This window comes from Adiantum capillus-veneris, chromosome 11 (genome assembly GCF_014529385.1).
Source record: "Adiantum capillus-veneris isolate H3 chromosome 11, ASM1452938v2, whole genome shotgun sequence".
Lineage (NCBI taxonomy): Eukaryota > Viridiplantae > Streptophyta > Polypodiopsida > Polypodiales > Pteridaceae > Adiantum > Adiantum capillus-veneris.
The window spans coordinates 7,401,743-7,419,582 of NC_140941.1; the positions used below are offsets into that span (position 1 = coordinate 7,401,743).

Below are 17,840 nucleotides of genomic sequence, written 5' to 3' on the forward strand. Positions count from 1 at the left end.
GGCCCATTTTTTTGCGCTGGCCTATCCCCATTTTGCCTCGATTCTCGTGCATTCGGGTTTAATCTGCCTTGGCCTTCCCGCGTCCACTTTCGGGCCGTCGATCCCCATACCTCCCCTCTTTAATGATATATGTTACTTAGTGTTGAGGCTCATCCTGGCATCTCAAGATTCTCATGGTGAACTACACCCACACTGTCCTCCATCTTCTGGGAACCCGTAGCCCTGATCCATTGTGAAACACCTCTCCCTTTGAAAAGTCTCTCTCTCTCTCTCTCTCTCTCTCTCTCTCTCTCTCTCTCTCTCTCTCTCGCTCTCCACATGGTTGTTGATATGAATGTCACCCTAGCTGCCCATTTAGGTATGCTCTTCCCTCATTCGAGCTTCTCATGCTAAACTACGCCTGCAATGTGCTCCATTTGCGGAACCCACGACCCTCATACTGTGCAAAACTCCTTTCCCTTTGAATAGTCTCTCTCTCTCTCCCTCTCTCTCTCTCACTCACACACACATACACACACACACAATACAAGGAATTTCTGTATATTACGATAACCACTTCATCCATGGAGTTTCTTATTCTAATATTACATTTACACGTTTGCAAAGAAGTGAATGTTATAAGCCCACAATCAGTTTAGTAGTAGTGATACCAATGTGCCACTCAAACTAAATAAATATAAGGCAAGTTTTAAGGGCTATCTTAAGCCTTCTCAACTTCAAAGGCTTAACTACTTCCTAGGTGAAATCAGCGTCGTTGCGACCAAAGTGCGGTAGTCTTCTCGACAAAGGTCATTAAGGTTGATAGAGATCATACCAGGACGGATTCTGTGTGCGTGGGTGCTCTTGTGCATGATTTTATATGCTAGTAATAGAAGGACAAATGATGAGTTCTTGAAATGTTATTCTAGACCGTGATTATTAAGTTGATGTTATATTACGTCTGACAAATTGATTGCACTCCAGAAGTTTTATGCAAATGCAATGAGGATGGAATACTTAAATGTCAGAAGAATTTAGAGAGCATCAAAACAGCAGCTTCTTCTCCACACTTATTACAGAGGAGGAGAATACTAGTTGTAGGGGCGGGGATGAGGAAACTTGATTATTTCCAAAATCTCTGAATCAACAGTGGCGTGCAAGACCAGACGCTACAACACTCTTCGGAAGCCTGCCTCACAATGTAGGCTCCACTTTCTATATATCCACCTTGGTAGGGTCTTTGCCTAAGAAAACACCTCCGCCATGAGCTCCCCAACCACCATATGTATCAATAATGATCTTCCTTCCTGCTAGGGGAACATCACCTTGTGGCCCCCCAATCACAAACCTTCCAAAAGGATTCAGATGGAAGATGTTCTTCTCATCTGGGTACTTCTCAGGTATCACAGACTTGATAACATGCTCCTTCAGATCAGTGGCAATCTTGTCATTGGTAACTATTTCCTTGTGCTGCATAGAGATGAAGAGCGTATGAATTATGATGGGTACCATGGAAGTGATGGCACCATTTCATTCTTTTATTCCATTGTTACTTAAATTTTGCCGTTTGGGCAACCATGCATAAGTTCCATTCTTTCTTAACTCTATGAGCATGGCACCTAGTTTGGTAGCCAGGACATGGCCAAGGGGCATAAGCTCCTTATCAGTATCATCAGTAGCATAACCAAACATATTCCCTTGATCTCCTGCACCAATCTCCTCGGTATTATTTTTGTGAAATGTACTCCATGCACACCTTGAGCAATGTCAAGGCTCTACTATTTGATGTTAACCAAAACCTTGCAATGATCAGCATCAATACCCACATCATCTGACACAAACCAATTTCCCAACGACTATCCCGAATCTTCTCATAGTTGATATCTACCATAATTGGTGGTAATCTCCCCAAAGATCATCACCATGCTAGTCTTGGTGCACGTCTCACAAGCCACCCTACTCTCTTGATCGTGTTGTAGGTTCCATCCAGCACTGCATTAGACACTTGATCCCACAACTTGTCTAGATGTCCCTAATTCACTGACTCCAAAGTGAAGAGAAAAATAGACATCTTTTAGGGTTTCTATATGTCAAGGGTCTGGAAGTAGCCACTAAACAATCTTGGAAGGCTGAAGCTGCTTCTCACATTCGGTGAGGCCCCCGCCCTCTCTCTCTCTCTCTCTCTCTCTCTCTCTCTCTCTCTCTCTCTCTCTCTCTCTCTCTCTCTCTCTCTCTCTCTCTCTCTCTCTCTCTCTCTAGCTACAAGGCTGGCAACTGTCAACACCCTCTTTCCTCATCCATCGGGATTCCCACACTGCCTCCATTAGCTGATGAACCCACGGCCCTCATTGGGTGCAAAACACCTTTCCCTCCTGCATCCATGACCGCATGCCACTATGCAGGGGGCAAATCACGCACTTGCTATCGCACTTCTCGCAGAGTCGCCTTATAATGATGCCCGACTGCTTGCGATACATTATTAGATACGGATGATGCTTGGCCATGGTTTCTCGTGAGTGTTGAGCTATATATGGTATCTCTATATATAGCACCCTAGTCCTATTAATTCAGTGCTGGCTATATTTAGCACCACTTGATTTGGCATCACAAAGACTCAGTGGTGGCTATAAGGTCGACTTACTGGAGGTATTTAGAACACGAAGTGATTTCCATGAAGGTTTTTAGTGCCATAATAAGGAGTACAAAATATATATATATATATATATAATTGCAGCTTTCCTGAGCGTGAGTCAACTAGATTAATAAATCCTGAGCCTCACGTAATAGTCCCTGTGAGGATGAGGACAAAAGCACACAGCTTCGACTTCCAACCATCACGCCAATCTGATTGAATATGGTAGGAAATCTGCAACCTTATAGGAAAGAGCACACCTCACGTCATCGACAGTCATGGCGGCTGCAAGCTCGTCTTCGTCAGCATGGGAGCAGATCACCCTCAATAGTTTACGACAGGGCGAGGTCGATTGTGTACGAAGGAAATGATGGCTTGATAGCTTGAACTATAAACCAGCTAGTTTCTGCTACGCTGTTCGTCATCCTTGTAATAGCAGCGCCCGGACAACTTGCCCCGCGTGTGGTGACTCCTAAGTCGTGAGAGACTTTCTAATAGTGAGTGCCCGCTTGCCCCGCATGTGGTGACTCCTGAGTCATGAGAGACTCTCTCTCTCTCTCTCTTAACTCAACTCTCTCAAAGAGTGCGCGCCGGCATGCGCTCTTTGAGAGAGTTGAGTTATGAGAGAGAGAGAGAGAGAGAGAGAGAGAGAGAGAGAGAGAGAGAGAGAGAGAGAGAGAGAGAGAGAGAGAGAGAGAGAGAGAGAGAGAGAGAGAGAGAGAGAGAGAGAGAGAGAGAGAGAGAGAGAGAGAGAGAGAGAGAGAGAAGTCAGTGTGCTTGTGGGCGCCCAAAAGAATCTGTGTTTGTGATTGCAAGGTAGGAGTCCAGAAGAGAGAGCATCAAATGCAATCTATCACCGCAAGCTTGTGGCTATGGCGTCCGCAGTGTGCTCCTCTAGCCTCACAACTGTGGCAGCGTCTAGCGTGAGCAAGAGCTTCTTTGTGTGCGTACGGGCATTGCGAGCCCTCACCGATGGAGAGCCATTGTGGGAGTGCATGTGAACTGTGGTTCGTCTGTGTATGAGTGTGAGAGAGAGAGAGAGTGTTTGCGTTAAGTGAGTGAATCTCTGTGTGAAGATGTGAGCATTTGTGCTACTCATAACGAACTGTAGTCAAGGGGATGAGAAGTCACAAGCCAAAAATTGAAATTTGGAAAAGAGGAAGAACTACACATGGCACTCAAAGTCTTTTGAGGAAAAGGAAAGCAATGTGCAGTGAAGACTTGATTGAAAGTTTGGGTAGGAGGAAGGGGAAGGAAGGAGGCAATCCGGCACCGTCACCGTAGTTGCTTGACTTTGGCGAGAAGGTAAAGAATTCATGCAGCGAGTTTAAATGCTAAACTCTTTGATACAGAAATGGTTAACAATGGTTCACTAATCTGTCAAGTATAGGGCTTAATGTAGTGAGCTAAATGGGACAATTTGATGCTAATCTCTTGATACAGAAATGATCAACCATGTTAACTAGTATGTCAAGATTGATTACCTACAGGCATGCTATCAAGTGGAGTTTTTCGCAGGCAATGTCGAGCTCGTTGCATCCACCCACTCCATCCAAAACTCCAAGTTTCCACATTTAAGTTCAATGCTTAGCACTCGGCTTACTCCTGACTCGATTACAGGTAATTTCTACCACTGCCCTCACCGTTTTGGCGGCAACAGCCGACGACAGGCCTTTGTGGTTCCTTGGCAGCACTCCGGAATGGCTTGATGGAAACCTACTTGGGGACTTTGGATTTGACCCCCTTGGTCTTGGCGAGCTTCTGAAGTGGTTTTGTGCAATCAGAGATAGTGCACTGCAGGTGGGCTATGTTGGGTGCTACGCATGCTGGAATATTCATTCCAGAGGCTCTCACCAAAGCAGGAATTGAACACCCCATCCTACACAAGAAGTTTTTGTCAGATTCTCACAATAATTCTCACATTGTGACTTACCTCAACATCATGAGCTTCTGTGAGGGAGGCACCGCATACCTAGCTAGGTATGTGGTGCCTCCCGAGAAGAATCTCATGATGTTATGAATTGTATGAAAAACACTGAAAAAGACTCCATTTTCCTACATGAGAAAATTTCTAAATCTTCTTGTGTTGGTACTCAGCTAGAGAGGCCGATTATTTCACAGATACGACTACCCTCTTTGTAGTGGAGTTTATATTCTTAGGTTGGGCGAAGATGAGCATTCCCCCCCACACATTAATTGATTTTTGCCTCTCTCTCTCTCTCTCTCTCTCTCTCTCTCTCTCTCTCTCTCTCTCTCTCTCTCTCTCTCTCTCTCTCTCTCTCAAAATTGGGCACTGGATCCTAATTCTTGAATGCATCTCTCTGTCTCTCACCACCCCTACGATTCCCCATAATTTTCCAAGCGATGCTAGAGATGTAACTTCTCTCTCTCTCTCTCTCTGTCTCCATATACAATATCAAGTCATCAGTTTTTTTTTAATTTTTTTATAGCAAAACTCACAATTGTGAGTGAATTATATTCAGAAGCCCAAAAAATTACAAGGTTTTGTCATGCTCATGTTAAGCCGTGACAACATCCCGGGATCATATTTACAACGGCTATTAGGTTAGCCACTCCTATCACCCCTGCCTCCACATCCTTGATACCCAAGGTCCATACTCTTGTCATTCTAAGATCTTTAACTACTGATGGTCAAGATTTGCCCCCATCCCAGGTATTCCATCTGCTGACAACAAGGCACAAGTAGTCCTAGACCAATTCTCCGAGTGATGCTTGCGCCCGAGTGACCATATTAGCACTTTGTTTTTCGCTATTGGAGGTCTACAACTCACGACTCACTAGCTCCTAGTTCTATTGCAATTGGCTGCTCAATCTGGGGAATTTGGGAATGAAGATTTTAAGAGGCTATAGTCTTGGAAATTGGGCAACAACCCTAGAAAATTGAAATTTGAGGCTTGAGACTAGAAGACAGCAATGTAGATGTACATATCTGACAATCTGTAGTCGAATCTTGAAAAGAAAAAGAAGATTTGATGAAGAGAGAATAGACTAAATAAATTGCAATGCATCTAATATATATATTTGTGCCCTTCGCCGAAAACTGAAGGCCTACACCTCCAGATGGTCTTCAAAGTGTGAAGGCCAATATTTGGCTTGCCCCTTCAGATGTGCAACTCCAAGAGAGTAGAGAGAGTTCATCAGAAGGCTGAGACAGCCTAGCAGCTCGATGCAACCTTAAATTTTTAGGGTTGGTTATGGCCCCCGAGAATTGCTGGACATTACTCCAAAATCTTAGCAAAACTTGATCATCTATTTTGAAAGGGCTTTAAAACAACGCAGGAAATCTCATTTAAGCTGTTCTATTACATCTCATTTCACTCAAGTTCGTACTTGACCACACACAAGATTGTCAACCAAGCAGAGCATTTTGAAAAATGTGGGTCATTTTTTCATGAGCTCATTTCCTTGAAAACAACCCTCAGCCCTCATTACTCTAGGATCAATGAATACTGACCCCATCTTCACCAACAACAAGCTAGCAGGCACAGATGTTGGATATCCCGGTGGCTTCTGGTTCGACCCTCTTGGCTGGGGCTTTGGTTCTCCTGAGAAGTTCAAGGAGCTTAGTACTAAGGAGATAAAGAATGGAAGACTCGCTATATTGGCCATTATGGGTGCTTGGCTCCAAGCAATCTACACAGGCACTGGCCCCATTGACAACCTTACCGCCCATCTTTCCGACCCTGGCCACAACACCATTTTCTCGGCTTTCTTGACCAAGTGAGCAATGATCGTTATACCTCCATCACTTGGAGCAGATATTGACACTCGCTTCCTTTGTATGCCAATTCATGAGAAGTTTGTAAAAACCTTTTATTTGGTTGGAAGGTCCTATTTTGTCGTGTAAACTGTGCCTGCTCCCGTTTTGTCAATTTACTTGCGTCATGTTTCATTGCATTACCTTGAGGGTATGAGTTAGTTTTGATTACAGAACATGCATGTTCTGGTTGTTATCTGCATTGCCACTGTTCTCTGACCAAATGCCTCCCATTTGAGCCCTTCATCTCTCCCAATTAATAAAGATAATGAAGTCTGGCTTGAATGATCAAAGAGAGAGAGAGAGAGAGAGAGAGAGAGAGAGAGAGAGAGAGAGAGAGAGAGAGAGAGAGAGAGATCTCCACGACGAAGAGGAAGCAAGCAGTCCAGGAGAAGGTCCCACACTGCAGTATCAATTCTCTCTCTCTCTCTCTCTCTCTCTCTCTCTCTCTCTCACACACACACACACACACACACACACACACACACACACACACACACACACACATACATGCGCACACACACACACACCTGTTTTCTTCCTTTTCTCTTGCCTCTCTCAAATCAGCAAAAGGTTTTGTGACTCCCTCTCTGCTACCATTTATGGACGACAATGTGGCCACAAGATTGTTCTTATGTTTGACAATAGCATCTATGCACTTTCTATCTCTTTTGTGATACAACATTATGAAATAACTAATGCATTCAATTTGCATCCATTAACTCTACTGGGAGAGCATGTGAAGATAAAGGCTACTGAACTTGCCAGTTGGTGAACAAATCTTCCTTCTCAATCATGTGGCCATTGTCAATTTTAGAAGGTTCGCATTGCTATTGAAAGCACACAAGGCATTGGAATGAAGGACACACTAGTAATAGTCCGATGGTCCCTCCAGAGTAGTTGGTATACTACATGCAATGCCTTCACAAAGTAGCATACACATGGCACTCAAGCAAGCAAAAGATATCATTCAAGTTTAAGAGCTACCTATGCATTATGATGGACATGTGGCATTTGAGTTACCATATTTTGATCTATTTGTGCACGAACTTATGACAATTGCAACATGTGAATTTACTATGAAGAATAAGTTTGCACAAATAGAGTTTTGGAATATGCTCAGCAAGATGGTTCAGAAGCAAGGATATGACTATGTATCAATGTGTGTGTGAACACATTAAAGGAAGAGTATGGCTCTTTTGTTTGAAACTATTTGAGATGCAACATGGTTATTTTGCTACACTATACTCTATAGAGTAACTATTGGGATCTTGATCTAATCTTTTTCATTGAATATGCTCAGCAAGATGGTTCAGAAGCAAGGATATGACTATGTATCAATGTGTGTGTGAACACATTAAAGGAAGAGTATGGCTCTTTTGTCTGAAACTATTTGAGATGCAATATGGTTATTTTGCTACACTATACTCTATAGAGTAACTATTGGGATCTTGATCTAATATTTTTCATTGATTATGCTCGCTCGGTTTCTTGTCTGCTCGGAAGTACTCGCTCGAGGATTGGGATTCCTCAGTTGGGTACCACCCGGATTAAAGCTAAGGAAGTGGATAAGTTTGTATTTCAAAACATTTGTTGCCATTTTGTCACTCCTCTTGAAACATTTTCTGATAGGGGACCAGGTTCTAGAGGAGACCTGGTAGGAGAGCTGATGGGGAAGTTGGGTATCTCACGACAACACTCAACTCCCTACTACCCACAATGCAATGGAAAAGGTAAATGGTATGATCTATAAGATCATCACTAAACATGTAAATAATCACAAAAGTGATTGAAATAAGCATCTTATGGCTGCACTTTGGGCTTATCGCACTTCATTTTGCACATCTCTTGGGTTCACACCATATCACTTGGTGTATGGTAAGGAGACCATTTTACCCATTGAAGTAGAATTGGCTAGTCTCAGGGTGCTAGCTAGGCAGATGGAACTCCCTAATAATCATATTCACAATCACATTCTTGACCTAGAGAGGCTTCAATTAGACAAAGAAGATGCTATCAATTATTATGTAGCACAGGTAGAGCAACGTCGAATTACCTTCAACAAGGGACTTAGGGAAAAATGTCTCAAGAAAGGTATGTTGGTCCTAAGGTATGATAATAGGTTTGACACTAGGAAAGATAAAAAATTTTCACCCAGATGGGAGGGGCCATTTATCATTAGAAAGAGCTACAACAATGGAAGTTCCGATTGATGGATGCATATGATAGGCTCCACATAACATGTGTCAATGGATGGAGGCTGAAGAAGTACTTTTTGCGGTTTGATCAAGCACCTATGATGGAAATACCTGAGGAGGGAGACTCCTCCACCTCAGCTGAAGAAGTATCAAGTACAGAGCTAGAGACATAAATGCCTCTAGCTTTTGGGGGAGGGCTAACAAGGGCCGCTTTTCAAATTGGTATGCACTTGGTGGCAAGGCTTCAAGGACCCTAAAAGGAGGAGGAAGGACCTGATGCATGAAAATCTCACAAAAAATCTATGTATTTATTTTGGACATAGCTATGGTTTTGACACATTTGGATCTCAAAAATAAGGAGAGGTAGAAACAAACCCTATGAAAAAGAAAATTTCACAGGATGCCAGTTCTACACGATGATCACTACCTGAAGGTCACTAAAGGTGAAGAGTAAAAGTCAATAGTGAAAGGGAAGATAATTTTATGCATTATGGAGTTGGAGTCAACAAAATATTATCAAATTCAAGCCTAATTTACTTGTGGACATAAGGCTTTCACATGAAGTCAAGAGGGAACCACCTGGAAGACTTTTGGAGGGAAAAGATGGACACATATTTTTGTGGAATTTTTCTCTATTTTTTTAATTCCGAATTGGAAAAAGTTTTCAACAGAAAAGTTGTAGGCATTGAGCTGATCTTTTGGCCCTTATTTGGTTTATAATTTTTGGAGCTACGGTTTGGGACATATGGCCAAAATGGTGGAGCCTATCTATCCACGTGGGAAGAATTCGTGATTATCCAACTCGAGTGCTACCGTTCTCCGAGCGATGTTTTCCGAGTGATCCTAGTTTCCAAGCAAGTCTTGGTGGAAGGGTACTCCGTAGAAGGGTACTCCTATTAGACAAGGTGGTCTTGTATGCAGCTATCCATGAAAACTACAAAGCTATAAATTAGATCACGTTCTTGAATACATATTGACAAGAATGAATTTTGGTGCTTGAAAAGGACATAGAGAACTTTACCTACAAGAGGATACATGCTGCATTGATCAATACAAATGGAATGCCTAAATCAATTGTTTATTTATATACACCCTAATCTCATGGAGAGAGAGAGAGAGAGAGAGAGAGAGAGAGAGAGAGAGAGAGAGAGAGAATGCAAGATTGCAACGATAACAATACACATTTAAATGGAAGACTCTTGGATACTAAATTTTTGTTATAAAAAATACATGACAGACTATAGCTGAAAATAAGGATTTCATGTACGATCAATGAAACAAAATGTAACAATAATTTGCAATGATTCACTTTGTCAAAACAAAAAGTAAAAACAATGATGGCAATATACTCCAAGCTTCATAGCAAAATGTATGATCTTTGATTTTATATTGCTATAGTTTTCGATCCATTAGATAGTAGCGAAAGAGGCATCTCCGTATCGATGTAAAATATACACCAAAAAGTTTCTAGTTGTTGCTTGGTCGCGATTTGCATCTCAAAAAGACAAAAAGAATCAGCTGGCTTTAATGCTCACACACATGATTGTCAAATTGTGACATTGCAGCGTCTGCCACCAAGAGCCTGAAATAATTCGACTTTTGTGAGAGCTGCCTGGTGAATGAACTCGTGAGATGATGAATCCAATCCCAATATTTGAAAATACACATAGTAAAAGTGCTTACATGGCATGTATGTCAAGCGCTTGCTTTCTCTTTTCAGAAACCCCTCACACGTGCAACGAGGAAACTCGCCCAGAGTCACTGAGTAGTTGACACCTAATGCTCGCGAGCCTTCAGTACTTACGTAGAAAATATGAGACTCATTGCATAAAACAATGGCCTCACGAACCAGTTGCGCAGACAAGGTTCTTCCTTTCTGAATGCTAACCTGGAACTCTTTGGTCAAATTTGCTCTCCACTTAACAGGCTTACCATCTCTAAATTTTGGCCAAAAAGAACTAAGCGCTTGCAAAGAGCTCGATGTTGCATTTGTTGTAGTTGATTTGATTGAGCTTTTACCTGATTCAAGTGAAAATCCATTTTCCTCAAGGATTTTTATCTCTTGTGGTTGCAATAAAGTTCCCTCATCCACTGGCCACACTCCTGGAGCAGGGCCAATCAAGCCAACAACATGGTCCTCATCAACCTCCCAAGAGTGTGTTGGGGATGAGTTACAAAACCAAATAAACCCCCCCACAAGACCTCCAGGATACTTCCTTCGACCCCAAAAGCAAGGTGCAGGTACTCCATCTTTGCTATTATCAATCCCTGCATTAATGTATGCTCCACATCTTCCACTTTGCCCTGGTAATCATCCAAAACAAGTCATTTTCTTTCCTGGTTCGGTTCTTCTGATAGCCCACACTGTCTTTGGAATCCTCCTCTCCACATATTCTCCTTTTCTCTCAACTTCTAGTTTATTTTTGTAACTATTGAGGCGGTCCGGGGCGGGCAACAAGAAGAGCAACCTCTAGACACCCTTCAAGGCTCCCGTGCTGCTCAATGGGGCTGGGGCACAACACAACAAAAACCAAAACAACAAACCCACAGCCAAATCCCAACTACACAAGGGGCACCACCTAGTTTAAGAGCGAACTAGGACGCAAAAGAGGAGAATCGTTAGAGCAACCCACAAACAAGCAAGGAATTTACACTAACCCTAACACCAATTGAACACTCTCACACACTAAAACACGAGAGAGAGAGAGAGAGAGAGAGAGAGAGAGAGAGAGAGAGAGAGAGTGCTCGGGCTGCTTTGAAACGTATCGGCAATGATCAAGAAAACACAACTATATATTTAAGAAAGAGAGAGAAAGGGGGAGGGGGTGCTTGTTGCATTAATACCTTCTTACAAATCTGTCATGACAAATCAAAGTGAGATTAGTATTTATTCAACATAGCTTGCGTAAATTTCATCACAACGCATCACAAGAAAAAACCACCCCAATCACTGTCTTAAGGCCAGGGGAGTCCTCTCCACCCTGTCGCCCTCTTACAGTATGTGGGATTTATGGCTAGATTGATGACAACACCAGAGAAAAGCTATCAAGAACTTAACAAAAAACACCAAGACACTTACGCATCATTGTTGTCCATTACTTCACGTTGGAAGGGAGACAAAGTATCCAAGCTTAGTCCAAATCCACCCTCCTTGATTCAACAAATGTTGGTCTTACACTAGTAGGAGAAATGATAGATTTCCTACTCTCAATTGAATGATCACTCTCTCTCTTACAATGGCATAGAGTTCCTTTGCTAATCCCCTATTACAACACATGCACATGCATAAGACAATGAGCTTCCACTCAAGAGCTCCTTCTAGAGAGGTTGAGCTTGGCTTCTCAAGCTATAGCATAGTGCTCTTGCTTATGGCTCTCCCCTTTGTGCTAGCTACACCCTCCTTTTATAGCAATTTTGAAGGCTAGGGTTACTCCTCTAACCATGGTTGGGTTAGATTTTCAGCAATTTATCTAATTTCTTTTGCTTGGAATTATCAAGAAGTTGGTGGGGAAAGAGAGAGGAGAGAAATGGAGGTGATAGGACTTTTCATAGTGGGTTAGTGTTAGTAGAGTTAGTATTAATTTACAAATGGAATTGGATATTTACAATGGGAGTATCCATGTAGGATACAAATAAGGAAGAAAAACTCTTAAGAGGTAAGAAAAGGTGGATTTCTTACAAGGTTGATGCTCCAAGTGTCTTGAGTAGGGCCAATTTTGACGCTTGTTGACGGTCCACTAGCTTTGACGGTACATTTTTTCTCCACTCTTGACCTTCCTTGAGAGACAAGGTAATTGAAGCTGAGTAATCAACCACCATGATGCTGTCTTTTAAGAGAAGAGGCTGAATTTTGTGGTTTTTTTGATAGATATGGGTAATTTGGAGGAGGAAAAATTAGACTAGGTGGTCAATTTTGGAATGGAATTGTGTGTGGGAGGTATGAGTTCACCATGGTTTCTCTTATTCTTCAAGGTTGAGGAGAAGGTTAGTAGGGTGAATAGAGAGGAGTGGTGAGAGAGGTGGGGATGATGAGTGGAGAAGTGTGTGTGAAAGAGGGAAATGATAAAGTGGAAGAGAGAGCGTGGCTGCATAGCATGGGAAAACTGGGGTCCACTAATAAAATCATAGCTCACAGCTCGTAGTTCAAAAAAATATGAAAAAATTTGAGGCAAAAGTTCAGCCCACGAGCTACAACTTTTGTTTGTATCACCTTTTCAAATTCGGAGAGCAAGTGAACTTTAAAAATTCAGCAAAACCGACCGTTTTTTTCCACTGCACAAGGTCCTTGTGGGGTCCTTCTTTGGATGATTCTTTTGAATACCTCCAAGAGTGAGCCCCTCATAGTGCATGTATGCATGCCACCTACCCTTCACCTTATTTGGTAGGTCTATAATTGAAGATATTGTTGAGATTAGGATATAAGTGAATAGTACAACTAAGAAAATCAAATATTGAGGGGTCTAAAAAATATGTACATGTCAAATATAAATAATATAAGTGGAAAAAATATAAAGGGGTCAAAAGAAATCTCTCTCATTATGAGGCTACCATAAAAAGATAAATATTTTTGGTGTTCTAATTTTTTAGAAAAAAAAAATAGATGTAGGAAGGGAAAAATCACAATAGTGAAAAAATATACACATAAATAAAACTAGTTTTTTTGGATTTTTGTTGGGGTGGAGTTACACCAAATATAAGAGAAGCTTACATGAAAATATTTCTATATAAAATAAAGAGTATGAAAAATGGTAAGAGAAATTGTGGTAATGGTGAGGCAATGTACAGAGCATAAATAACACACACCTAGGTAGAAATATTTAAATAAATACCAAAATAATTATGAAAAAATCTTTTATTTAGGCCCTATATACAAAGAAATATTTACATACGCATGGGCCATAATATACTCTTTTTTTTTTTTTTTTTTTTGGCTAATGACTAGCCCAATGACTAGCTAATTGAGGGTTTTTTAAGAAGATATGGGAAAAGTCCCGTGACTCACGCACGCCTATGTATAGTGAAATGGTAGGGATAGCCACAGTGTTTGGGTGATTTTGGTAGGGTGAGGTAACTCACTGTGGCAATTACAAAGAGCCGAAAAACGGCTATCATTAGCCCTCCCCCTGGATGATGGTATATTCATGTACCATCATAGAGCATCTTTTTCAAAGAGAGTGCTTCAGAGTCCTTGACGAGATTTTTATTGTTTGGCCCCTCAGAATTTTGGCTAGAGTTACACTCATGCTTCATGTAACAATACTTACATGAGACAATTGCCTTTTGCTCTGGTAGATCCTTTGGTAGAAGGCGACTCAAGTAAGGCTTCAAGCGATAGCCGTTTACCTTCCTGGAGTGCTCTTTCCCATTCAAGTCCATAAGTTGATAGTAACTTGAATTGAAAGCCTTCTTGACTATGTATGGCCCCTGCCATCTTGTTTCAAATTTGGCATCAAAACGATTATCGAGTCGATTGTCATACCTTAGCACAAGATCTCCTCCATTGATGCCTTTGTCCTTCAGTTTCTTGTCAAGCTTCTCCTTTGTCTGTGTGGCTTTCCTCTTATAGCACTCGTATGCTGCTTCTCTTTTCCACTCAAGCTCAGCTAAGGTAAGAAGTCGATCCATCCATGCTTCTTGATCATCTTGTGCTGATTTTCCATGAAGTCGCATTGTTGGAATGTTTAGCTCAATTGGCTGTAAAGCCTCTTGACCATAGACCAAGTGAAATGGTGTGAACTCCGTGGCTTCCCTATATGTGGTTCGATATGACCACAAGGCACCATCCAAGAAGTCATCCCACAACTTTGTCTTGTTTTTCACCCTCTTTCTAATGATGCCTGCAATGACACCATTAGCTTTTTCTACCAAACCATTTGATTGGGGATAGTAGGGTGTACTGTGACGATGTAGAATGGGAAGTTCTTCACAGACTTCTGTGAGCAATCCCTTTCTAAACCCTGGACCATTATCAGAAACAATCTCCAAAGGTGTGCCAAATCTACAACAAATGTGAGTGTAGACGAATTTGCTCACTGTGTTCTCATTTACCTTTGCCACACTTTGTGCTTCCACCCACCTAGTCATATAGTCTACAGCCACTAGAATGTAGAGTTTACCATTTTTTGTCCTAGGCAGAGGACCCATAGCATCAATGCCCCACTTTTCAAACGGTCCATTTGCAAGCACGATTTGCCTTGGACCATAAACCAATCTTCTATTCCCATTTACCTGACAATTGTGACAACTTTTACACCAATGTTGGAGATCCACATGCAGACTTGGCCAAACATACCCCGCAAGCAAAATCTTCTTCACAGTTAATTCTTGGGCAAAATGACCACCACATGCTTCTTCATGCAAACCTTTTAGAATGGCTGGAATTTCCTCAATAGTTGGTACTCTTCTGCATACTTGATCCCTCCCTCTTTGATAGAGGGAGCCTTCTAGGAAGAGATATGCGCTGGCCTTCTTCATGAGTCTCCTCTTCTGAGCCTTCGTGAAGTCTTGTGGAAACTCGCCCTCCAAAATGTAGCTAATAATGGGAGTCAATGACTCCAATCCCTGGTATCTCGGTTGCTTGACAGTTGCTGCCACCATGATGACCTGCACTTCTTTATCAACACATGTAACTACTTGCTGTGCAAGTAAATCGGCATCTTCATTCTGTTTCCTAGGAATATGATATAGTTGCACTTCTTCAAATTGATTAAACAATCTACGAATGGCATGAACTTTTGTCCGTAAGCTTTCATTCTTGCATGACCAAATGCCTAAAATCTGTTTAACAATGAGAAGTGCATCTCCCTTTACCATGAGGCGTTGTATCCCTTGGCCAATGCACATCTTCAAACCATGAATTAGTGTGTCGTATTCTGCTTCATTGTTGCTAGCTGAACTTGGTAGATTGAACTTCTCCTTCATGACCACCTCTCCACTTGGGTTGAGCAACACTAGCCCTTACCCTGCTTTTCCTGTGGCTCGACGAAAAGCTGCATCAAAGAACAAGGTAAAAGCATTAGGAATACTTTTTGGTGGTGGTAATGGTAGGGTCTTTACTTCAGGCACCTTAATCTCCTTTTCATGCACCCTATAAGTGAGAATCCCTGCCAATTGTGCACGCACACTATCTTCTACCTTGAAAGAGTATTGAAACTCTTGCAACTCCATAATCCACTTTGAGATCCTAGTACTAAGATTCATTTGAGATGACACCCAAGGGAACAAATTCTCTGCGGTGAGAATTACAAAAGGTTTTGGGAGCAAGTAGGATCTAAACTTCCTTATCGCAAACATGAGAGAAAGCATCATGAGTTCTGCTTCTGTGTAGTCTCTCTCCAAAGCATTCATGACCCTACTAGCAAAGTAGATGGGTCGCATCCTTGTACTGTGGGGATCTTCTTGTAGCAACACAGCACCAATTGTTTCCCTTCCAACACTAGAGCTAACAAAGAATGTGTACTCCCAACAAGGAGGCATGAGTGTTGGTAGCTCTGACAAAATGACTTTAATGTTACAAAAATACTCTTCAAGCTCATCAGACCATGCAAATTCTACTTGTTGTGTCAACTTTTGCAAAGGATGAAGCAACTCCGAAGCTAAGTGAATAAAGCGTGACATATACTTCACTTTTTGAATGAATGATATGACCTCTTTGAGATTCTTGGGTGAGGGGAGCTCAATAAGAGCCTTTGCCTTTGAAGGATCCACCTCAATGCCTTTATAGGAAACCTTGTGACCAAGCAAGATCACTTCATCCTCAGCTATGTGACACTTGTCGGAGTTGAGTTGACCTCCCATGTCATAGAGCTTCTTTAAACCTTCTTCTACCCTTTGTAGATGCAATGATTTTGAGCTATAAATACAGAAATCATCAATGAACACCCTAATTGACTTTCCAAAGAATGCTTGAAACACCATATTCATGAAACGTTGGAATGTTGGAGGAGCATTTGTCAAACCAAATGGCATGACTCTAAAAGCATAACAACCCCAAGGAGTGATAAAGGTTGTTTTCAATTGATCCTCCAATGCAATCCCTATTTGAAAGTAACCTGAGTAACCATCGCACACAGTGTACTTCTCATGACCAGCTACCTCATTTAGTATTTCATCCTGGAATGGGAGGGGAAAGTGATCTCTCTTTGTTGCCTCATTGAGGGGACGGTAATCCACACACACCCTCCACTTGCCGTTTTTCTTAGGAGTGACAACAACAGGAGAGACCCACTCTGAATTCTCCACTGGATAAATGAACCCTGCTGCTAGAAGCTTTCTTACCTCCTTGAGTAAAGCCTGCTCCTTAATGACTCCTAGCCTTCGTAGCTTTTGAGCCTTAGGTGTGGCCTCTGGCTTCAACTCAATCTTGTGTTGAACAACATCTACTCCACGCACATCGGTGTAGTATTTAGCAAAAAGCCTCAGAAATTTCCTTAGCACACATTTGAACTCCTCTCTTTCATCCTTTGTAAGTGTTGTGGACAACATACCTTCTAACATTCCTTCATCTTCCACCTTTTGGTTCTCTTGAGGACCTACCTCCTCCAAGCATTGACAAGAGGTCTCTTGGTTGCTTGGCTTAAACCTTACCCCCATGACTTCGATGGAAGACTCCTCTTCAGTAATGTTGCCGCTACTTTCTTCTTCTGAAGTGCTATCGGTCCAACCTTCTTCCGTATCACTTTGAGATGATTCTTCATGGAGCTCCTCTTGGCGTTGCTCCTTCATGTCAAAGACAACCTTCTTATGATTGTCATTCCTGCAAATTAATTTCCCACTCTCCCAATCCTGCAAAGCTCGCATTTTCATTAGCCATGGTCTTCCTAGGATAAATGGGTAACCATTTCCCTTGGTAGACATGACATAGAAATCCACTGCCTTCTTAATGCCAAAGGCCTCCACAAAAACATTTTTACAAATGCCTACGCACCTAGCCTTGCTATTTTTTTCCATTTTCACTTTGATTTCAGGTGTCTCATGGATGTGCATGCCTAGTCTTTGCATGAGCCCTTCTGTCATGATGCAAATTTGTGCACCCCCATCCACTAGACCTTTCCTAACCAATCTTCCTTTTATGTAACAATCTAGCACAGGTGTAATATCCTCGTTCATTCCAGCATGTGCAATTTTTACAACAGGAAAACTATCTTTTACCTTTCTCCTAGTGCTAACTGCCTTTGTTAAATCCCTCCTAACTTGTGGGCATAATGCAAGAAACTGAGGCCATGAGATATCAGGACCCTTACCTCGCGTGTCT

General features: G+C 41.9%; 1 pseudogene; it reads right to left on the bottom strand.

Moving 5' to 3' along the window:
• Positions 1–1,223: 1,223 nt before the first annotated feature.
• Positions 1,224–1,671, bottom strand: LOC147446854 (S-adenosylmethionine synthase 1-like; annotated as a pseudogene).
• Between the last annotated feature and the right edge of the window lie 16,169 nt (positions 1,672–17,840).